An 11,409-nucleotide genomic window follows, 5' to 3' on the forward strand; every position below is an offset into this window, starting at 1 on the left:
GCCTTATATAAAACTTTTACTGGCCTAAAGAAACTGATTTATTTTTGGTTTTTTTTGTTTGGTTTTTTTTTTAAGTTATTTCTTGTTTCTGAGCATTTGGTTGCATCCACTCCATATTTCCAAGCTTTTCTGCACCTTTCCCACTCCCAGGAAAATGAGATTTTTCAGGCATCAAATCCCCCTGGATGCATTAGTGCCAGTGTCCCAGGGCAGGGACAAGAGCAAGATTTGGTGCCTCAAGCTCACAGCACTGACCAGGCTGCAAAGATGGGTTAGGGATCTCAAGAACAGAATTTTGCCTGAAATCCAAATCCAAGGGCCAGACTTGAAGCACTCAGTCTCGTGGGAAAGGGACAGGAAATGAATCCCATCAGAGACAGGATATGGTACCACCAAACTGCAGCTTTGCTGATAGAGACAGAGATTATACTGAGAAGAAAAGGCAATTTTATCTTTTAATTCCTTAAGATGCTCCATCCGATCCAAGGTAATTGTGCCATTCCCTTCTCACTTCTCTGATTAGTTACTCCTGAGAAGCCACCAGAAACCCATTTCTGAAGCACGTGGCAGATTAGGAGTAAATCCTTGAACTTAACTGGAGTATAGAGGAAATGAAAGACACTCATTTTTAATTAAGGTCAGACTCCTCTTCCAAGAAAACCTTTCCTTTTCCCATAGAGGGAATGGAGACAGAGTACTGCAGGAATGAAAGGAACATTCTGCTCACAGTTACATGCAGGGAAAACCAGGGAATCCTGTCAGCCATCAGGTTTTTTCTATCTTGAAGAATTCAAATAAGTTTTCAGCCATAAAGCTCCATTGTCACTACATAATTTCCCTGACAAGTGTGAAGTGTTGTTAACCTCTACAGAAGATGTGTTTAGTCTTCTTGCTCACTCAAGCTTTGGAATAATTAGCACAGAATGCCATGAGAAAGCCTAGAGGACTTTTAAATAAAAGCTCAGGTATTTTTAAAACTAATTCTAACCTCTGTGATAAACTAAACATCCTGTGATTTACTGCTAAAGCAAGATTTTTTTAAAGGAACAATATGCAAAACCGTCCTATTGCACTCAAAAAACCACAATGCAAATCCTGAGGCAAAGTGCAGAAAAAGCTCAAGTACATTCAAGGAAGTAATCACATAACTTGTGCAGTAATTTATGGGCTGGATGAGCTTGTGCTTCTCACGCTGGCAAAATGCCTCCTGAGCACTGATACAGCAGATAGCAACAATTCTGTACTAATTGCAGAGCACAACTATCTCTAATTTGTGGGGAAAATCCTGGACATGGTCTTGGTTCTGCATGAGTTTCTGCTGCCTAGAATTCACCCCTGGGGCAGGGGACAGTGGCCCTGCAGAGATTCACTGGGACACGACACCAAAGCTGCAGGCTCACACGGGAAGGGAACACAATGTACACAGAGGTTTCACAACTGGTGTCCTGCAGGTCAGCTCAAACTTGATTTATTGCCACTCTATTCCATTAGAGAAGGAGGCTTTGATAAAATCCAAGTTCCCTATTCACAGAAAGTCTTACTTGTCAAAAACAGCATCTGGAATAGAAACATGAGGAGAACAAGCAGGAGACACACCGATACATGACATATATATTCCATTACAATGGCTTGGTATTTTTCTGCTGGAGAAACAATTTCTTTAATTAAATATGAGCTATACAACAACCCAGCCATGCTATGCATGCTGTGCAGAGCTGCAGAAGGATCTGAACTTTTGGAATTTCCTGGCTTTTGACTGCTGGTTTAGCATAGCACTAAAGTTCACTCTGGCACTTTATCTGTTACTAACTGGAGTTCAGATTAATACATATATTTTAACTTGTGCACTTCTATAATCTAACCTCTGTCCTGAACTTTGATTATGAAACAAAACCAGGACCTGGGTCCCTTCAGCCCTTTTCTTTCCCTGCTTTTTACAAGGCAGGCTGTGCAAACCAGCCTGTCTGATGGCACTGCAGTTGTAACCACTTTAAACTTGCAGATGATTTGGTTAATAAGACTAGGATGCAACAGGTTTCTGGTGTACCTTGGGACACTCTGGGCTTGCCCCTAAAGTCCCACTGTGCTCCACTGATGCTGTCCAGTGTCTGCACACACTCTGAAGAGCACAGGACAAGGCACCATGTTAATGCAATCCTTTTTGTGATGGAGACCTGATCATCCCAGGATGAAACAGAAGCCTTACCCTGAGCCACTGCAGGTGTAACATCTACAGAACCTCCTCAGAACAACCCCAGTGCAAACACCAAGGGAAACCTAACCCTGCCTCTGCCAAAACCTCAGGCAGGGGTGCAGGACAGGAATGCACAACCCTGCCCCTGCTGCAGCCCCTTTCCACTGGTTCTGAAACCACTGTACAAGACAGTCCATTCCAGTTCCAGCCTCTGCTGCCCAGGAAAGCCCCCAGCAGTTGCCAGACCCGATTTATCCAAGCCAACCTTCTGCCCACGTACCTCCTGTGCCCTTTGCACACTCTGACACCCTCCCATTGTGCCCAGCTCCCAGCAGACAGCTCTGCCCTTTGCCTGCCTCCTCTGTGCCATTTGGAGCAAGCAGTGCTCTCCTTTGAGAAGTCCTGAGACAGGAGACTCCCAGTTCCATCTCAGCTGACCTCCTCCAAGCCTCCTCACTTGAACTCTATTCTGGACATGGGCAACCCAAAGTGCAAGGCTGCATCCCAGGCAATCTCACCAGGCCAGGGACAAACTTTATGCCAAATACTATGAGCTAACATCATCTCATTCCTTCAAACAAAGCAACTGTTCACAAAAGTTTAAAGAATAATTAACTCACCTTGACACACTGGGTGTAACAGGAGGGAAGTTAAAAAGTAAATACAGGCAATGGTAGAACCAGTTGGGTTGGAAGGGGCAACTGGAGTTTGCTTTCAGTAAGTGTGGGTTAATCATGGAGTTTTGTAATTTACCACCTGTAACCTCACTCATCTCACACAACAGGAATTTGGATAGCTCATGGACCTTAAAGTACAAGAAGGAACACATCTATTCAAATTACACCCCTATCATATTCAAATTACATCCCTATCAATGACCAAAATCATAATTGCGACAAGTTATAATACTGACAGATAAGGTCCGATTTGATATGTTATCTCCTCCTGCCACACAAATCCTTTTTTCTGCACACCTCACACCCTGCCTTGCAAAAGCCAAGATGACTGTGGATTGCACCACGGGGAGAGAGGCAAGATCCCAGCTCAAAGCCACAGCAGCAGCAGAGGATGGCTCCCTAGCATGGAACACACAGGGAGGCTGGGGATTGCAGTTCCTAGGGGGTGAGAAGATCAATCCCCACCCTGTGCAGGCAGATTGCACAGCAGGTGTGGAGACTCAACATGCCACTCCAGCAGGAGCTGCTGGGCTGTCAGGAACACGAGAGGTTGCCACATCTGGGCCAGGCTGTCCATCCACAGCAGCAGAGACCCAGCAGGAGCTGGGATGCTCCACAGCCTGGGATTCAATCAGCAGCTCCATCCAGACACTGCCATGCCACTGAGAAGCACACTCACCAGTCCATGATGTGCAGCTGCCAATAGCCAAAAGGAAAGGGTCTGGATAGACAGATCAGTGCTAAGAATAAAATGTAATTGTTCATATCTCTGGAGATAAGAGCGATGCACTCTGCAAGCAGGGAAAAAGGACAGATGGATCAGCCCACCATACTCCTGGAGTAGCACAGCACCACGTGCTCCAGCTGGAGCTTTACAGTCACCACGTGTCCCTGGCTGCTCCTTCCCTTCCCACAGAAACAGGCTCTTTCTATACCACTAATGCAGGCAAAGCCACAACCATGATTTTGTACAGAGATCAAGATATGATCTCATCTGCCCTTACAAAAGCAGCCTCCCTACACCACAATGCAGAGCAGTGGCACAACATCTCAAACTCAAACTGGTCATGTTTCGGCCAAAAAGGAAGAGCGAAAACTGAGTTGTCGCTTTTAGCAATGGCAATCAAAGCTGCTGGCAGCCTAAGGCAGAGTGCATCACTGCACTCCATAAACCTGAATCATATGATCACCAAAAAGGACCATCTGACTTTGACATTTCCATGTAAGTGTGCTGAAGTGCTCCTACACCTTCCCAGTACCTAGCCAATGTGCTCTGGGGAGATTCTGAGATAAAAAATGGAATAGTGCTTGCAGATGCTTCAGAGACATAAAGATTAAGCTTGCAGGAGGCATTGATATTGCCAGAATCATTTACTAGAAATACACGTAAATATATGTACACATATAAACAAAGTTTTCCTATGGATAAGACTCAGCTAGTTCAAAAAGCTACTACACAGGCCCCAGTAAAATCCCACATAAACAGGCACATAAAAGAGTGAAAGGCAAAATATCCTTCCTCCAACAGGCATCCTCTGTCTCAAGCAGCATATCCCACACAAGGCTGCATTTTTGTGCCATGTTGTCCATCATTAAATCTCCATTAGGGATGGCTGGTGGATGGGTCATCAGCTAAACATGCCAAACTTACCAGCTGGGGAAAAAAGAGTCCAGAGACAAAAAAAAAAAAAGAAAAAAGGCACTTATCCAAGGTTGCAGACTGACCTGCTCCAATTTGCATAGTAAGGATTTCAGTTATAAAGCAAACAGCTAAATTAAATATAGCCAAGGAGGAGGCTTAACTCACTAGGGCCAGCTTTGTGCTGATAAGAGCCACAGTACAGGACATACAACAGCCAAATACGAGGCTACAGAGCCCATTAAACACAACTGGAGAGGTCTCATTTTCTAGGCAGGTTTGTTCTGCAGGCAGGACAGACCCTGCATCCAGGAGAGGAACTTGCAGGTCACAAATGGGAGTGTTCACAAAGAATGGGAAAATGTTGTTTGTTTCAACAGGCAGCTGCTTTTTGTGCCTGCCAGGCTCCTGAAAAGTTTCCAGTACTAATTACAGAACACAGAAGTTGTCAATGCACGATGCAACAGATAAATAGGGGAGGAATATGCCAAAGGAAGAAAAAGAACAGATCAGCCAGAGAAACCCTCTGTCAGTGACTATGTCAGAAGCTGGAAGCCTTCGCTGCCCCAGCAGAGGATGTGCTACAAAAGAAGTTCATCCTGCAAAAGAAATTGTGTTGCTTTTTGTCAGACACCTTTGTCCTTTGTACAGAAACAAGCAGAGAGGCAAGGTGGCAATGACAACAGCAAAACAAAGGGGAAAACATGCACTATAAAAAACAGCTCACACTGAGCCAGACTGCCCAGAGAGGCTGTGCAAATTCCTTCACTGCTACATTATTCTTTGGAAAAAAAAAAATCTTCAAACCTCTGCCTTGAATGACAGGTGAAGACAGATCCAATCTGGAACAGACAGATGGATCAGATGACTTTTTGAAGTTTCTGTGAAATCTTTCCAGTGTAACCAATATCCACATGGTCTTTACTACACTATGCAAGTGATTCAGTAAAATAAAATAGAATTAATTTTGACCAAGAGCTCCGGCACAGGCAATACAATTTAATTTGCATTACCTTTTTAAAGGAAGCATGTGGGAAAGCACAGGAAAGGGATTTATAAGGAGCAGAAAGGGATTTAAAAGTTCCAAGATCCACATATCCAACATCCCCAGAGCATTTAATTCACAAACCTCAAAGGAGGTCAGAATTACAACATCCTTTTTGGACCTGAGAGAAACAGCAAGAAACGATTTTTCTCAAGACTTCTGGAAAAACAGTGGCAGAGATGCCACCACAATCTCCCTGAATAACTAACCCGTCAAAGCACTTGGAAGTCCTTCTGAAGTGTTTATTTTATAGACACACAGTATAAATATTTTCAAAAATAATCATTTGGCTTTCACAGGCACAAATGGAATTATCAAGGGAATCAACAGCAGAATTCAGAGCATAAACTCTCAAAATAAACCAAAGTTTAGACTCCCTTTGTGCTTCAGCATACTGGGATGAGGAGATGGAGACTCCATGACAGGCTCAAAAACTGCAACATGGAATTTTGCCAGTCTGTGTCACATTCCTCTGCAACTATGCAGGAGATTAAAGATCAGTTCAATAGAAATAAATAAATGAAAATATCACTTTACTTAAGTGCCAGTTCAAGTCAGCATCATATTTAATTCCATCCTTCTGAAGTAAGAAAAAAAAGCAACAAAAATATGACAAAGTTGGCTTTATCTCTTCACACATCTTTCTTTGCTTATGCTGCATCTGAACCAGCCATGGCTGTTTTATAGACACAGTTTCACTTATTTAGAATGGGATAATAAAAGCTGTACCAGTGTATGGGATGATTTCCAAAAAGTCTGATGCAGAACCATTGTACTTTGCTGTAAGTTTTATTTAAAAGGTTTCAACAGGAGTTTTTTTCAGGAATAGGAGAAAGTTTCAGTCACACGCATAGAAGTAATTTTTCCACAACAAGAGCTACTGCATAATCACATAAAAGCAAGAAATTCAATCCAGCTATGAGGGAAGTGCATTTGCTTTGTCCTGTTTAGCATCAACACTCAGCAGAGCACACAGACTGCTCTCAGCAGAGCAGGGAAGGGCTCCAAGAGCACGGGGGTGCTGCAGAAAGAGACTTTGTACAATGATACACTGAGAATTCTGTGTGTCTCCAGCAGTGTCAGCCACAGAGAAAGAGCTTCCACGTGGGTGAGATAGGAAGGACCCACATGGAGAAGACAGGAATGGAGTAGGACACAAAAAAGACCAAACCCAATTCCTTACTCTAACCTGGGCTTCATGGACAGTTCATCTTTATTCAGCAACTTAATATTGTTGTTTGTAAAAACTGAGCAGTAAAAAAACAAAGCCCAAACCATGCTGGAGTCTGACATCACCAGTACTATCATCCAAGTTGCTTTCCCTGCCTAACAAGACCTGAAATTCTACCATAAATACCACAAGAACAGTGATAAAAGAGTAACAGTCAGAGACTGATTACTGGGGGCATTTAAGTCAGCAACAGAGGAAAAAATAGTGCTCTCAACTCATGTCAGCAACTTCCTTGGTCATTCTTGAGCCCTTGGAAGATGGAGAGGAAAAGAGTCACAAGGTATTTATAAAAGGCATTCATGAAAAAATAGATCTCTCCATAAATATCTACAGATATCTCTGTAGGTAAGTGCACACCAGTGTCTAACACAAGTCACATTCAGGTCTAGCTACCCATACCTGGGCTTTCCCACAGCTTTAAAAGTATCTAAACCTTGCCATGCATTGTACTCTCTGCAAAGTGGTACCACCACCATGTACTTGGGGTATGGAACTCGCTTTATATACTGTCTCCAGAATTATAAAACACCCTCTCAAAAAAAAAAAAAATTAATTTCCCCAAGTTTCATGGACAGAGGCAGCATTTTGATAAAAAAAATCAACAGCCTCAATCAGGAGGTGGAACACATGCCTTGATCCATTTTAACCACCCAATAACAATGGAAGAATCAACTTGGAATATCCTTACAGAGCCACATCCTTGGTACCAGAAAACCCCTCCTCTGGGTCCTCCATCACTTCTGCCAAACCAAAAAGCACAAGTGGGGATAGAGAGGGAACACACCAGGAACTGCTCCTTGCTAGAATAGATTGTGGCAGCCTCCAAGGCTAGAGGAGCCCATACCAACCCTTGTCCTCAGTAGATAATCCCATTGTAAGAGCATCTCCTAAAGAAGCACAGGAGGTTTCTCTTAACTGGAGGCCCCACATCTCTGCTCCTGGGATGACAGACAGGCTCCAGCACAGCTTCTCCCTGCTGTGCTGCAGTGGCTGGTGCTAATGTTGTCACTTGTGCCGTGTCTCAGAGCCGAGCCTTTGAAGTCCTGTACTCCCAGAGATTTCTGGCAGGCAGTGACAACTTTCATGAGAACACAGCTGTTTGACGCAGACTCCCTCCTTCCTAATCCCTGGCAGGCTCTAACAGCAGGCAGGTAATTTCTTAAAATGCTGTATCTCAGACCCAGCTGTAAGATCAGGAGCTACACTATGTTCAAAAGCATCACCACAGCAGCAGTGACAGACCCGTGCTGATTAACAGGGCTCTCTCGGAGCACTGACGGGGAGAGAAATGCTCTTACCAGGCAGCTGGGCAGAGGCTAAGGCCAACAAGCCTAGCCAGGCACCCCAAATACATCTCTGTCCACGTGCAGACCAGTTCTTGAGTTGCAAGTCACCCTCAAGGAAACACTTCTAGCCAGCAGTAGCGGATGGAGTGGTAAAACTTGACATCCATTCCAGCAGGATGAGTTTCTGAGACAAGGTTTGCAGGCCTGTGAGACTGATGCTCAACAGAGCAGCAAATAACACTCGGTGCTGACACAGTGCTTTGTCTCCCAGTGCTTCCAAAACGCCGCTGCAGCCTGTCTCGATACTGTGGAGATAAGAGCTCGTGCCTCTGCCTCCATCCCTGGATGCTGCCCCGAACATGCTTTGCTGTTCTGTGTCAGGAGATGCAGGGGGCAGAGCCCTCCTGCATCTGCCTGTTTGCTCATAACCTGAGCACTATGCCCATGCCAGCAGCTCAGCCTGGGCCTTCCTCAGCAGCACATCTTGCACCAGACAAAAAACCCACATCAGATCCTGCAGGATGTGGTTCATGTCGCTATCTGGATCGTCAAACAAGAAAAACCGAGCGAGGACACCGAGCGCAGCAGGCAGTCAAGCTTCCCAAAGACAAAAGACAAATTTCCTCCCATTTCCAACCCAAAACTCGCTCGGCACGATGCTGACACCCACCCCCAGCTCCGTCTCCATGGCATCAGGCCGCTCCAGGCGCGCGTTCCCCGTGACCCAGGAGCGGCGAGCGCCCGGCCCGCACCCTGCCCGGGGCTGTCGCTGGGTGCTCGGCCCGAACCCCTCCCGCCGCCGGGACCGAGCAATCCAGCCGGGAAGCCGGCCCGCCGAGGATGCTCGGTGCCTTTCCCAGCCAAGGACAATGCGCGGCGGCCGGGCCGCCCATCGGTACCGAGCGGCGCATCCCCGCTGCCCGCGCTCCTCCCGCACCTTCTCCGTCCACCCCTCCTTTGTTGTGCCGGCCCGGCCGGGCGCTGCCGTCCCTCCCGCCGTGTCCCCCTTACCCCGGGGCTGCTCGGGGCTCGGTGCCGCCGCAGAATACGAGGCGGCCGGCAGCCGCCCTGCCACTCCCTGCGCGGCCGGGCGGCAGCGGGAGGCGGGCTGTGGGCGCGGCTCGGAGCGCGGGGGCGGCTGCGGCTGCGGGGCCGCTCCGGCTCCGGCCGGGCCCGCGCCAACAAAGGGGCCGGTCCGGGGCCGCCCCGCGCCGAAATCCTCCTGGTTGCCGGGCCCCGGCGCCTCCCGGAGTCGGGTGGGAGGGTGGAAAGGCAGCGAGGAGGCTCCTCCTGGCTGCCCGCAGCTCCGAGCGCTCCTGCCCTAAAGTCCGAAATAATCTTAAAATCACCTTTTGCTCGCTGGAGCGGCCGCCTCCCTCCCCGCGGCGCTGGGAAGGATGAGCTCCTCAGGCACACCTGAATTTAGGTGGGAGCGATTTTGATTGATACAAGAGGAGAAGGGCAGGAGGTGCTTCCAGTAAATAAAAAGGAGAGACCCGCCTAACTAGGCAGGATTTAACGGGGAACGCGGCAAAGAGAACACACCTGCAGCCTTGGAAAGGCGTTCATTTCAAAGCAAGGATGGCCGGGCTGAGGTGGTGATCGTCACCTGGCACTCACCACTTCCTTCTGTTCTCTCCCAGAGCCCTGCCCGGGCTGACATTGCATTGTTATATTGCATTTATAACAGATACAGCTGTTATAAATGAAACGGAGCAGGACCATACAATCATTATGTTTAGCTTAAAACCCCTTTAAGCTCATAGGCTCCAACCACTCCCCCAGCACTGACAAGTCCACCACTACTCCATGTCCCCAGGTGCTAATTCTACACATCTGTTAAATCCCTCCAGGGACTGTGACTCCACCACTGCCCTAGGCAGCCTGTGCCAGGACTTCACAGCCCTTTTGATGAGGAAATTAATCACAATATCCAAACCAGACCTCCCCTGGTGCTACTAGAGGCTGTTTTCTCTTGTCCTGTCCCTGTTCCCTAGGAGCAGAGCCTGACCCCACCTGGCTGCACCCTCCTGTCAGACAGTTGTGGGGATTGAGAAGGTTCCTCCTGAGCCTCCTTTTCTTCAGGAAAAGGAGCATCCCCAGCTCCCTCAGCCACTCATCAGAGTTCCCTTTGCAGCTCTGCTGCTTTTCTCTGTACATGTTCAAGCACCTGTCTAGTGCCTGTGCCCTCAAACTGCATCCCCAATTTAGACAGGAGTGGAAGTGCTTTGCACAAGGGCCATAACTTTATTCAGTGTACTTTATTGCCTCTACAGACACCCACATCACCCAAGGGGCAGCCCAGGATATTTTGCACATCAGATGCTATGGTGGAAAGCCCCAGGGTATGCAGAAACAGAGGAGGCTCCCACCCAGCAGCAATCCCCAGATTTGTTGCTGTGATGCTGCTCTGTTTTGCCTGCGGGAGCCCAAAAAAGCAGAGCTAGAAATGAAGGAGGTGCAGGCACCAAAGCAGAGAAGAATGGAGCTGAGGTCAACTGAGCATCACCCAGAATATAAAATTTGACAGTCCTGGCTTTAGCAAGATGATCCAGTCCCAGGAGGCAGCTGTAGGCATCCTCATTTTTCATCTTGCAGAGAGGAAGCCAAAGTAAGAAGTGAAATGGCTGGTCCAAGCCAAAAATAGAACCTGGAGCACCTGACTTTAACGCCTCTGCTTCAACTGCTAGTTAGCTGCATTTTCCTGACATTTTCCTACATCCAAGCTCAAGTCATTGCTTTGCAGTCTGTATACAAGGATTTTTGTCTCCTCTCCAATCTATAGTTGCCTAGGGAGACAGTATGGTGCCAGGAGAAGAGTGAGATGAGAAGGTGCCTATTGAATCAGGCTTGGGCTCCAACAGGACTTCTCACTTCTCCATCCAGCTCCAACCCTGATTTGCCAGCTCAGTCAGTCCCAATCCTTTGTTCCAAATCCCTTTCCCTATCCAAATGGTGGTAGAGCAATGATGGTGACCTCCCTTTGTGAGACTAACAAGAAGCATTACATGCAGACATGCATTTGGTAAGGAGGAGTATAAATTTAAAGAAGTTCTGGGGGGAAAAAAATCCTCTTTGATATTTTCAGGTGCTTCAGGACAGGATTTCAAATCAAGAATTGCTTAGAAGTTAAACCTCATTTTTGATCAATTGTACAATTTTATGCTCAATTTTATATACACTAATCTGTTCTCAGTACAAATAACTTCTACATAAATGTTTAAATTATAGCCCTGGTCTACATGACAAAGAAGGTCAGGAGGTCTGGGGTCTTATTTTGCCTGCAAAAAGTATGTGGTACACACAGCAGCTCTGGGAGAAGAATCAAGCCCACTGG

General features: G+C 47.0%; 1 protein-coding gene across 4 annotated transcripts in view; it reads right to left on the minus strand.

Moving 5' to 3' along the window:
* The window catches only part of CLIP2 (CAP-Gly domain containing linker protein 2), a 75,882-nt gene extending 66,396 nt beyond the window's left edge, over positions 1–9,486 (minus strand). For 2 of the 4 annotated variants that reach the window (XM_021551042.2, XM_021551039.2), the window contains exon 1: positions 9,084–9,194. The gene's annotated coding sequence lies outside the window, so the exon portion shown is untranslated. Of the gene's footprint in view, positions 1–9,009; positions 9,195–9,421 lie in introns of those variants that run through there. The other 2 variants (XM_021551041.3, XM_021551040.2) reach the window with 2 other exon arrangements.
* Positions 9,487–11,409: the final 1,923 nt, after the last annotated feature.

This window comes from Lonchura striata, chromosome 20, assembly GCF_046129695.1.
Source record: "Lonchura striata isolate bLonStr1 chromosome 20, bLonStr1.mat, whole genome shotgun sequence".
NCBI lineage: Eukaryota > Metazoa > Chordata > Aves > Passeriformes > Estrildidae > Lonchura > Lonchura striata.